The following is a 12,604-nucleotide window of genomic DNA, read 5'->3' on the forward strand; positions in this document are numbered from 1 at the left end:
TTTTTTTTTTTTTTTTTTTTTTTTTTTTAACACAAATCAGACAGTTTTGACATTCGATTATTGTGACACTATCTAAACAAATACTAAACTTGAGCTGAGTATGAACCGTATCAAGATCTATGTAGGCTCATCAGAGCTTTGGGATTGTGTAAGTTTGTCAATATTCCTCAAATGAGGAATCACCAAAGAGAAGATTGTTGCAAACTAATGGCATATATTTTGATTGTCTATTTTATTGGGTCTTATATATTGAACATAAATTAAAAGAGAAAATATTTAATTTTTTCTAGAGGGTGAAAGTGGAGCAGTAAAGCAAGCCAAGTGTAAGGTCTTCTGAAAGAACCCAGCAAGTCTTCCCGTGTAAATTGGGGGAAAGTATGGGTGAGCTCAGTCATGACTGTGATGACAGTAACAGCACATTTCCATGAACAGCGCATGGACATTTTAGGAATAATCCATGCATAGTACAAGGTGATGATGAGTAATGTATCCTATTCCATGTTCAAAGTAGACAAATGCTCATTTCTTGGTTTCATAGTTTGCATGTTCTTGTTTTATACTACAAGGTGTAGGAAGCAAGAAAGAGATATTAGTCAGATTGCTAAGGGCAATATCCCATAGTTTCAGCTATTTCTCTAGGTAGTTTTGTTCCAGGTAGCAAATGACAACTTGCTTTGCAATAGACAGTACAAATGTGCTTTGTAAATCATAAAATAAATAATAATTCAGTATCTAATAATTGGTCTTTTCTATTTTATCTTTTCTTCACATTTGGTACATCTATCTTATTTTTTGAAGAACCTCCATGCTGATTTCCATAGAATCTGCATCAGTTTGCATTCACACCAACACTGAACACGTGGTTCCTGTTTTCCACATTCACACCATCATTTATCTGTCATTACTATTTATTTTAATACTAGCCATTTTGACTAGGCAAGATAAAAATCTCCAAGTAGTTTTGAAACACGTTTTTATGTTGTCTAAGTTTGTTGAACATCTTTATTCCATTTAGCCTAAACCATTCCTTAAGTTTTTTAAATCTCCTTTAGCACAATACTTGGCTCCAACACTACATTTCCTGGTGTTCCTGTTTTACTTAAAGTATGGATCTGCGTTTTCTTTGTATATCTTGCTCCTTTTCATTTCTTGTGGATTAATAATCATATGAAACTGACATTACTAGGCTGTCTTAAAATCTCTTCTGCCAAATTCATTAATCCAAAAGTTCAATTTAATATCAGGCAGACAAGACAAAGGCAAAAAGCAGCTACATTCTTTGCCAAAATATTATAAAAATGGTCTCTAGGCCTGCCTATAATATTCTTCGTCTCTGAATACCTCTTAAGCTGAGCTTCTTCAATTCATATCACCTTTAGCATCACTGTCTTTCATGGTCTCACTAGGATGGTCCATCAAGCCCCACTTAAAGCATATAACTGCATTTTTAGTCCAAAGTCTTCCATATTTCTCCAAACAACAGCATGGTTAGGATTGCATTGAAATACCCCATTCTTGGTACCAACTGCTGTCTTAGTGTCCTACTGCTGTGAATAGAGACTGTAACAAAGGCAACTCTTACAAAAAGAAGCATTTAATTGGGGGCTTGCTGGAGCAGTAACTGTATCTTGATCCCCATGAGAGGGATTGGGGGAGGAGAGAGAGAGAGAGAGAGAGAGAGAGAGAGAGAAACACTGAGTTTGGCATGGACCTTTCAAACTTCAAAACCCACTCCCAGTGACATAATTCTCAAATAAAACAATACCTCCTCCCATAAGTTCACATCTAGTCTACCAAGAACAATGAGGTTATTTGAAAGAAAATGGCTCCCAGAGGCTCATAGAGAGTGGCACTATTAGAAGGTGTAGCCTTGCTACATTAGGTGTGGCTTTGTTGGATTAGGTGTGGCATTTTGGAGAAAGTATGGCAATGGGGGCAGGCTTTGAGATACTGCTGTCTGTGAATCTAAAGGTAGAACTCTTAGCTCCTTTTTCAGCACCATGTCTGCCTATGCTCCATCATGCTTCCTGGCATATTAATAATCATCAACTTAACCTCTGAATCTAATTTGAGGGTTCTTTATTCTTCCACCCTACACCATTCTTTCTCTTCTACCATTTAACCCCCCCTTTCTACCTTTTAACACATAAATACTAAGATAGAAAAGAAAAAAGAAGAGAGTGGAAAGGGGGTGAAAATTATTGTTACTCTACTTCCTCCTGATTAGGAATATTGAGTTCCTTGGGGCAAGTTTGACCTTTGCCACCAAAATATCTAATTTCTTCTTCCTTCTTTCCTTCCTTCCTTCCTTCCTTCCTTCCTTCCTTCCTTCCTTCCTTCCTTCCTTCCTTCCTTCCTTTCTTTCCTCATGACTAATTAGAAAACTACAACTAAAAGAGACCAACCAACAACTCACTGCCAGCAACAACAACAACCCAGACTCTCATGGGCGTAGCATTTATATACTCTCTCAAAACTCCCCAAAATTCCAAATGTCACATAATTCCAAAAACTATCTGCAGCTGACAAAATTCATGGTCCTGCAAGAGCATAAGGGAAATCATAGCTGCTGTGGATAATCAGAAGCAACCCTTAATCCCATACCTGGGATTAAAATGAAAACATATTCTTATAATATATGTGTTTTTCAAAGAAGCCAATATTGTCTCTACACAGGCCCAGTTAAATGTTTTTTCTTTATAAGAGTTGCCAGCGATGAAGACCAAAGTTGGTGATAGACTTGACCACACTTTTGTTTGGAAGTGTGTAGACTTTGGTAGAGAAAAGCAGTTGAATGCTAAAGTGGGGCTCAATGGGCCACTCTAGTAAGAACATAGAAGACAGTTTTGGTGAAGATAATTTGAACTTTGGGACCCTGGTCCAAGAAGTTTATGGTGAAAAGAATATTGGTATGTGACCTAGAGTACCAGAGACCAGTCCCAGTGGGTTATCACACCTGAAGTAGGATATGAAGAATTAGCGAAAAGAACTTGGACCAAGAAGTGAAGTTCACACAGACACTGAGACAACTCAGGCCCCTTTTACTCATACATCCTTTTTTTTTTTTTTTTTTTTTTTTTTGTAATATAGAAAGGTTTTAAATTCATTTTCTCATTTTCTCTCATACTATCTCTTTTAAGAATTTCCTCCATTTAACAATAATATACAGATTGTATTTTTCCCTTTCTTCTCCTCAATCCCCATGGCTTCCTGCTAAACTGTGAACTCTATGAAAAAAAAGAGGAAACAACTTCAGCAAGTAGTCAATAGCTAACCTATCATGTTGGTAGACAACCAAATGACTGTGGTTGGTTGTGGTTAAAGTATAGAGAGATAATAGACTACATTCCTAGAGAATTCTAATTTAATTATTAGCACCTAGCATCTCCCCACATTCTAATCAGGAGATCTAATTCTTCTAATGTCCAGATTTTTCTGCATATTATTAAGTCAATTCTTCATCCTTGCATGGTTTACCTCTGAATTCTCCTATTAAATCTTGGAACCAACAATCTAGCAAAAACTTCCTAACCTTTTGATAATCATCTAGCTATGTTTGGAATTGGTTGGTGGGCAAATCTCCCACTGGGAGAAAATAGATCCAGATATTAGTTGATGCATCCAGACCAGACCCTCATGTCGACTCATCATTATTAACAAACATAAGAGTCGTGATCTGTTCCTTTTCCATAATCCTCAGCGATAAACAATAATGAATCCCAGCCTGAGCATTCATGTTCTGATTCTAGGGAAAGATCTGTCACAGACACTTTGTGAAAGTAAAAACTGCCAAAAATGCAAAGGCAAGGCAAAAGTGAAACAAATATTCCTTTGGGAAAGGGTCAGTGATCCTGCAAAATATCTTCATAGGTCTTTGCTATGTGGGCACCCAACTCCTCAGGCCTTGCCATAGGGAGATCCATCTGCTCGGTGTTACACTCACGTACCTTTCCCAGCAGAGACTTGGCCACTGCCACTAGAGTCTATTCCTGTAATATTTTAGTGAAGAATTTGGCTGCTTTTTGCTGTTTTCAAAAAACGAAAAAAAAAAAAAAACTGTCTGAGACTGAATCAAGAATTTTAGATTATTTGCTTTTGCAGATGGGATTTCTGAACTTTATGTGATCTGTGTCATGGTTATTAGTGGCAATGCCTCTGCATATCTATAATGAAAAGGAACAGGCTGAACAAGGAAAGTTACAAAATGTAAAATTTGAAGAGAAACAGGGCATCAGTTAGTGGAAAGGAGCTAAATTCTAAGTTAAAGACATAAGCACATTAAAAAAAATCCTGTTGTTAAATGAAATAAAGAGAGTGATGACATCAAGGCAATATCCCACCCAGCTAAGGTTCCAACTGGTGAAAAGGAATTTAAAAAGCTTAGAAGTAGGTGTGGTGGTACACACCTTCAATCCCAGTACTCTGGAGGCAGACTTAGGTAAAATCTGAGTTTGAGGTCAGCCTGGTATCTGAGTTTCAAGACAGCCAAACCTAGGCAGAGAACGAAATCATCAAAACTTAAAGCTGATGAAGATGTAACTGAACAAGATATACAAGATATAAAAGAACCATGTTCCTATCCCAGAAAGCAGCAGAATTTGGCAGCTTTCGCCACATGGCTCTGGCTTTAGGGTCAAGGATATAATAAAGGGGTTGTGGAATCTCCCCCAATGACTAAAGAAATTAGCTGAGGCCAGGAGTGTGACAGCTTCCCCTGCATGGACACTTAAAGAGGCCATTGTGTGAAGCTGTGAAGGTGGAGCCTGGAGCATCTTGGAGTCCAACTGGGGTTCCCGGTCCTCTGCTTCCTCCCTCTCAGGGAGCTTAGATGAGGTTTTCCAGACATAGAGACTTTGACCTTAATTAGCAGGGTTTACTTACCCACTGCCTCCAAAATGTTGGAGCCATAAGATACCTCCTGAGGAAAGGTAACAGGGAATGGAAATGGCCCAAGAGAAAGATGTGTGTTGCAGTCAAGATATGAAAAGGGCTTTGACATCAGGCATGGAGATGTAGAGTTTGGAGTTTGTTCAGCTGCTTCTTGGTCTTGCTTTGGTCAGTGTTTTCTCATTATGAAAACTTTTCTTCCTTTGAAATGCTAGTGTGTGCCTAATGCCATTACATGTTAGACATATATGATCAACTTTTTAATTTTGATTTTATAGAGGTTGAGAAACTGTGTGAGTTTCAGACGAGACAGAACTTTGGATTTTAAACAAGTTTGAGACTGTTATAGACTGTGGGGACTTTTAAAGTGGGACTTAATGCATTTCGGCACTGTGATATGGATACAACCTATGGGGCTAGGGAGAAAAATGTGATGGTGTGAAAGAAAAGCCTCCCATAGGTTCACAGAGAGAGGCATTATTAGAAAGTGTAGACTTGCTGGAGTAAGTGTGGCATTGTTGGAGGAAGTGTGTCTCTAGGGGCAGACTTTGACGTCTCAGATGCTTAATCCAGGCCAGTGGCTCACTGTCTTTTCCTGTTGCCTTCACATCCACATGTAGACCTCCCAATTCCTTCTCAAGCACCATGTTTGCCTATGTACCACCATGCTTTCTGCCATGATGATAACACATTAAACCTATGAACTATAAGTCAGCACTAATTGAATGTTTTTCTTTATAAGACTTGCTAAAATCATGGTGTCTTTTCACAAAAATAAAACTGTAACTGAGACAGGCACATCTTTTAATCCTTCTCAGTTTTTAAAATTGGCAACTAAGCATTCTAGTATACGAGGCTTTGAGGATTATTTTCATTCAAATGACAATGCTTAACTTCTTTGAGATATGCAACACTTCCTATTCCTTTATAAAATGTTAGTGTTGACAAAAAATATTCTTTTTATTTAAAAAATAAGATAAATATATTTTTAGGCACACCCAGAGTAAAAATAATTGTAGGTGAAACAGCTTTAACTATCATAAAATTCATCAAGGAGAACTATGCACATGGTAGAATTGAGGAAAGTACAAGAAATAAACAAACAATTGGAAAGAGAAAATCCTGGTAAAATGTGTATGCACCATTTAGAGGAAGCTGCTTTGCCCTTCTTCTTTTCTTCCTCCACTTCTTCCTATTCTTCCCCCTTCTCTTTTTAGCTTTTCCCTCTATCCCCTCCCTCCTGCATTTAAGTAAAACAAGGTAACTAAACTGTTGAAAAAATGACATGAAATATGAAAATAGCATAATTTAAAGTACCTAAATACAAAAGTTTCTTATATTTGAAAGTAAGATGAAGATGATGAATAACTTGAGTTTTAGGGGAAAATATCAAATACTACCAAATTAGTAACATGATTAGTGAGTGAGCTAATTAGTAAGTCAATTAATAAGTGAGCTAAGTAGCACATACAATTCCCATTCTTAATCCAATTGTATCATTAGTAGGGATGTAATTTATCCCAGAGATATTCAAACAGAAATGGAATAAGCTTTATGTACTGAATTGCTTTATAAAATTGTAAATATTCAGTATTAATCAAGTATTAAAAATATTATCTAACAATTATTAAATGTATTATAATTATTATCATTGAAATATATTCATAAAGACACAGCAACATGTCCTGTAATTCAAAATGATAAAAATGAGCAAATACTTGGATTTGAACTAAATAAGCTCCAGGTCTTTTGCATTAATACTATTTGGAAATACACAGGAGGATAGAAAAGTTATGCAGGGTAACAAGGTTGTACTCCATTTGTTTCCATTTTGCTGAATATACTTTAATATTACCGCTTCTTGTTAGAATAAACTCACAACAAAATTCTTAAGAGGCTTTCTCAGCAATTACAGTATGGTGCATTAAACATGGAACCGAGAGTCAGGCAGGAAAGGCTGCCTCTCTGATTCACAGTTGTTCTATTGCAGGCAATAGCTTAATTTTGTCAACATTACATTCACTGTCAGTTAAAGAAGGATTTCACAGATCCTGGAGAATTCTGAGACTGATATGAAGAATGTGGGACTCTCTCTTAACATCTCCAAGACATCACTCACATTTAGCATTTCTTAACAGACTGAAATTAGCAATTTCTTTCATAATGTTTGTAAATTCTTTGACTTTCCCAGAAGTGTTAAAAAGTGCTGAGGCTTGGAAAAGTTTATACTCTTTGAAAATTTTACTTGATCATTGTACTTGATATGTTCTACAGGTCTGACTGCCTGTGCTTGAGTGATTTTTATCCACTTTGCTTCAAAAGTCATATCTCCTTCTATCCCTGTACTGAATAGAGCCAGTGTATGGGGTGTGCTGTCAGGCAAAACGCTTTGCTTTATCAAAAGGTCACTCGTCTATAATGAACTTCTGTAGGAAGACTATTTTAAAAATTTTAAATATTTTGCCATGCCTCAGTAGTTGCAAAGGACTGTCATTGTTTCTTAACTGAATGGGTCTGTGGAAATGGCTACACAATGTAGGCTGGTGTAGGACAAAATAGCACAAGAATGAACCTGAGAACATGGATTCACTGAATTCACTTCATCTGTGAATCTAGGAATTGTAGCTGTTATTCATATAGAAGGTCTGTTTCTTAGTTTATAAACCCTATCATTCTGTATATTAATATTTATATATTCATATTTGTCTTTCATCCATCTTCTTATCTAATGGCTAATGTGTACTTTGTAATAAAGAGTAGGTAATTAATAAAAGATAATATTTTAAAGATAATTTTTTGTTGTATGTAAAAAATATTCAAATGACTACAACAAACACTATTAGTGCAAACTTATACAATCACTCTGGAAATCAATTTGGTGGTATATCAGAAAATTGGGAAAAATACTACCTCAAGACCTAGCTATACCACTGCTTGGCATACAACCAAAAGATGCTCCACCACATCACAAAGATGCTTGCTCAAGCATATTCATAACAGCTTTATTTACAATAGGCAGAAACTGGAAACAATCCAGATGTCCGTCAGCTGAAGAATGGATAAAGAAAATGTGGTACATTTACACACGGATCATTACTAAGTTGTTAATGGATGGAACCACAAAAGATCATCCTGAGTGAAGTTACCCAGAACCAGAAAGACAACCTGGTATGTACTCACTTATAAGTAGATATCAGTTGTTAAGTAAAGGATAATCACACAGACCCAGAGATCCTAAGAAACAATTAGAACTCAAGAGGGAAATATATGAATCTCACCGTGAAGGGGAAGTAGAATAGAGATCACAGGTGGATTGGGGTATGAGATTAGAACAAAAGGGATCAGATACAAGGAGGACAGGAGAGGTTACTGGAATCAGGGGTCATCTCTGGAACAAGGTAGAAATTTAGAGTAATGGAAAGTTTCAGGAACCTATGAGGGTGACCCTAGCTAAGACTCCTAGCAATGGGGGACACAGAGCCTGCACAGGCCATCTTCTGTAACCAGGCAAGACTTCCAGTGGGGGGATGGTGACACCAACACAGCCACAAAGCCTCTGACCTCCAATTTGACCTGCCTCCAAGATGTGCTGAGGTAAAGATGGCACATAAATTGTAAATGTGACCAGTCACCATCTTGCCATGAGAGCGAGCCCACCCTTGAGACTGTGAGGAAGGCCAGGAACCAGAGGCTGGGTATTCCAGATACCTAAAATAGAATCATAAGATTGGAAAAACCAACCAACCAACCAAAAGTAACAAAATGATTCCTACTAGTCTGCTAGACTCATAGATTTGTGCCTAGGCCAATTGTAATCGGAGAGGGTTCACCTAGCAACTGATGAAAATATATGCAGAGACCCACAACCAAACTTCAGGTGGAGCTTGGAGACTCTTGTGTAAGAAGGGGAGGAAAATTTGTATGAGCCATAAGGGTCAAGGACATCACAAGAATACCCACAGACTCAGCTAACCTGGGCTCATGGAGACTCAGAGACAAGCTGCATAGGACTGAGCTAGGTCCTCTGCACATATGTTTCAGTTATATAGCTTGTTCTAATGGGACTCTTAACAGTGGGAACAGGGGCTGTCTCTGACTCTCTTGCCTGTCTTTGTGACCCTTTCCTCCTACTGAGTTACTTCCTCTATTCTTAATAAGAGGAGGTACCTAGTCTGACTGCAATTTTGTATATATACAATTTAGTTGGCAAGTTTTAAAAAGTTTTACATTAATGGTCTGCAAGAATATTTTCCTGTATTTTTCATTGTGGTTTATTTGTTTTGTTTTACTGTATTTACACTGTCATTATCGATGCATTTATGATCAGGATATCCACATCTATTGGAGAACTAAATTTGTTTCTTTGTTGAACCAAGATTTTCTGTACCAAAGGCTGATAGCCTAAGCAGTAATATAAGCATCTTAATAGTCATATATACAATTGATTCATTCAGAAAATTAAATTCATCATTATCAGCCTTTACAATATAACATGAAATCAAAAAACTAGTTACTCTAATGTTTGGTATGAAGACAAAGAAGATCTTAAGGTATATATACTAATATACAAAGTTAAATCAAAACTCCCTATTACATAGTAATGTTTTTGTTTATTATTATTATTTTCTTTATTTACCTTTCAAATGCTATCCCGAAAGTTCCCTATACCACCCCCGCCCCCACTCCCCTACCCACCCACTCACACTACTTGGCCCAGGCGTTCCCTTGTGCTGGGTCATATAAAGTTTGCAAGACCAAGGGGTCTCTCTTCCCAGTGATGGCCGATTAGGCCATCTTCTGCTACATATGCAGCTAGAGACACAAGCTCAGGGGGTACTGGTTAGTTCATATTGTTGTTCCACCTACAGGGTTGCAGCCCCCTTCAGCTCCTTGGTACTTTCTCTAGCTCCTCCATTGGGGACCCTGTGTTCCATCCAATAGATGACTGTGAGCATCCACTTCTGTATTTAGCAAGCACTTTTTATTTTAAACCATCTCCTCAACATGCCCATTCTAATCAACTTCTGGGGGAGGAATGGCTGTTACTTGTTCAGAACTTATTGTATTCCAAGCTATTTATTTAAAGTACATTCATAATTTTATCCATGATCTTTCCCGAAAGTCTGAAATATCATAATTATATTTAAAATAACAAGTAATATCCCAAGTAAATACTGCTTGATATATAAGCAACTTGAGACTTACATGATATATAAAGCAGAACTCAGTTCCAGAACCAGCTCCCCACTTCTCACCATGTCCAAGTACGGGAAATTCCAGTATGGAGTATGACCTCCTGAGCCACTTGGGGAAGCTCTTTCTCTCTTGCTTAGGCTCTTTTACTAATGGGGTCTAAGAATCCTCCAATTGCCAAGTAAAAAGAATAAAAAGAGAAGAGAAGGAAACTCTCAGCTGTGCTTTCAAAATGCCCTGTAAATGAACAGCTATAGTAAAATTGGAGCTGAGGAAATAAGCCAAAAGTGAGACAAGAAGGCAGTACTGAGAAAGATTGACCAGGGTGGAGAAAGATGCACATCCTCTAAACGTGACCTGTCACTGTCAGAGAAACTTCCAAGCAAGATAACCCCTTCCCATTAAGACAACTGACTGGATCAAACTAGAATGTGTGCAGGATATATGAGTTTGATGGAGTGAGTCACTGCACAACTGCCAGCTGATGCTTTCTACCTGGAAAGCAAGGTATTACTCAAGGTGCTCATTTATCACATTCTAAACTAGGTCTCAGAGATCTTAAAATAGTCTTGAAGGAAAAATCTTATGTCATATACAATGGCAGAGATAAAAATCACAGCAGAAATGTTCTCTGGAAAATTGTTCCTGGTGAATTTGAAAGTGCTGATGAGATTTTTAATAAACATCCTTCACCAGTCTTTCAGATTCAGTGAAAGCTGGGATTCTTTGTGTTAAATCCTTCTCAGGATAAAGCAGATGGGCTTACACATAGTTGACAGGGACCTGAAGCTTGGTAGCAGAATGCATGGATTTCAGTAAAGAACTTTCTGAAAGGAAGCTCAGAGAAGTCTGAAGGGGGGGTCAATATCTCTGGGTTTGGTCCATGCACAGCCTTGCTTAGAGGGTTACAGGTTATACACTTACCTGCGCGCACCCCCTCTACTATCAGACCTACTGTTCTTGATTCCAGAGACAAGGAGTCAGGTTGCTTACCATATCTGCAGAGCAGGAGTCTCAGCTTTCTACCCTGTATAAAATTGAGACATGATGGAAATTTCACTTGAAGTATAATTCAATTCTGGTTTAGTCACACACACTCTTTCCTGTGCACCACCTTGCAGTGCAGGACATTGCTTTATAAATATCTTTATTTTTCTTTTACAAATTTTCAATGTTCTTTTTTTGTTTGCTTGTTTTTTGTTTTTTGTTTTTTGCTTTTTGTTTTTGAGACAGGGTTTCTCTGTATAGTCCTGGCCGTCCTGGAACTCACTTTGTAGACCAGGCTGGCCTCGAACTCAAAAATCCACCTGCCTCTGCCTTCCAAGTGCAGGCATTAAAGGCGTGCGCCACCACCGCCTGGCTCATTTTACTTTTAAATCAACATATGTAGTAATAGTTTCCTGATGGCATTTTCAAGTTTTCACATGTAATGAGCTTGGGTTGATCCTCGCTGCCATGCTCATTTCTCCCATCCACCCCTTCACTATCTCTTACACTTTCATATAATAATATTTTATTTTATTTTATTTTATTTTATTTTATTTTATTTTACTAATTGATATTAGTTAAAAGTAAATGCATGGTAAAACAATTCTTGTTTAACTTGTTTAGCCTAGAACTCTAAAGCTCAGAGGATTGAAACAAGTGTTTATTCTCTCAATTGGTTGGAGTCAGAAACCCCAGGATGACTCACCTGGGTGTTCTGGCTCAGAGTGGCTACAGTTAATGCAATTTGCAAACCTACTACCATCCCAAGTATTACTGAGAAGCCACTTGTCCCCTCCCTAAAACAACTATCTGCAGGTCCCAGATCCAACTCCAAGTGCAATCATATGGTTTGGGCTTCCACCACAATGAGAAATTAAACATGGAAGGCAAAAGTTTGGAAACAAATATTATGCTGCCTGTTCTAGCTTCATTTCTGTGGCTTTGATGAAATGTCATACCCAAAGGCAAGTTTGGGGAGAAAGGATTTATCAGGAACTTCAGAGTCAGCTCAAGACACCTCAAAGCCAAGTTCTCAGCAAAAATGTGATTCATTTGCTCCAGTAGGACAGAGGGCAGAGATAAGGGACAAAGATAGGAAATAAAGGGAGAGGGGAAAAATGGGATAATGGAGATGGGAGAAAAGTGGCAAAGGAAAGGAAGAAGGGGTATTTGCCATGGGAGATGGAGGAATAAAGGATTTAATCTGGATAAAGAGGAGACAGATGCAGTCATCGACAAAAAGAGGCACTTATTTATTTTAACTTTTATTTGATGATATTATTATGATGATGTTGATGATGGAGATGACGATGATTTTGGTTTTCTGAGACATGGCTTCTCTCTGTAACCCTGGCTGTCCTGGAACTCTTTGTAGAAGCAATTACTTTTCTTTAATTTCCCTTAACATCAATGGACTCAATTCCCCAATAAAAAGACATAGACTAATAGACTGGTTAAACAAACAGGACCCAACATTTTGCTGCTTGCAGGAAACCCACCTCAGAGAAAAGGATAGACATTACCTCAAAGTGAAAGG

The sequence above is a fragment of the Mus pahari genome, chromosome 4 (assembly GCF_900095145.1).
Source record: "Mus pahari chromosome 4, PAHARI_EIJ_v1.1, whole genome shotgun sequence".
Lineage (NCBI taxonomy): Eukaryota > Metazoa > Chordata > Mammalia > Rodentia > Muridae > Mus > Mus pahari.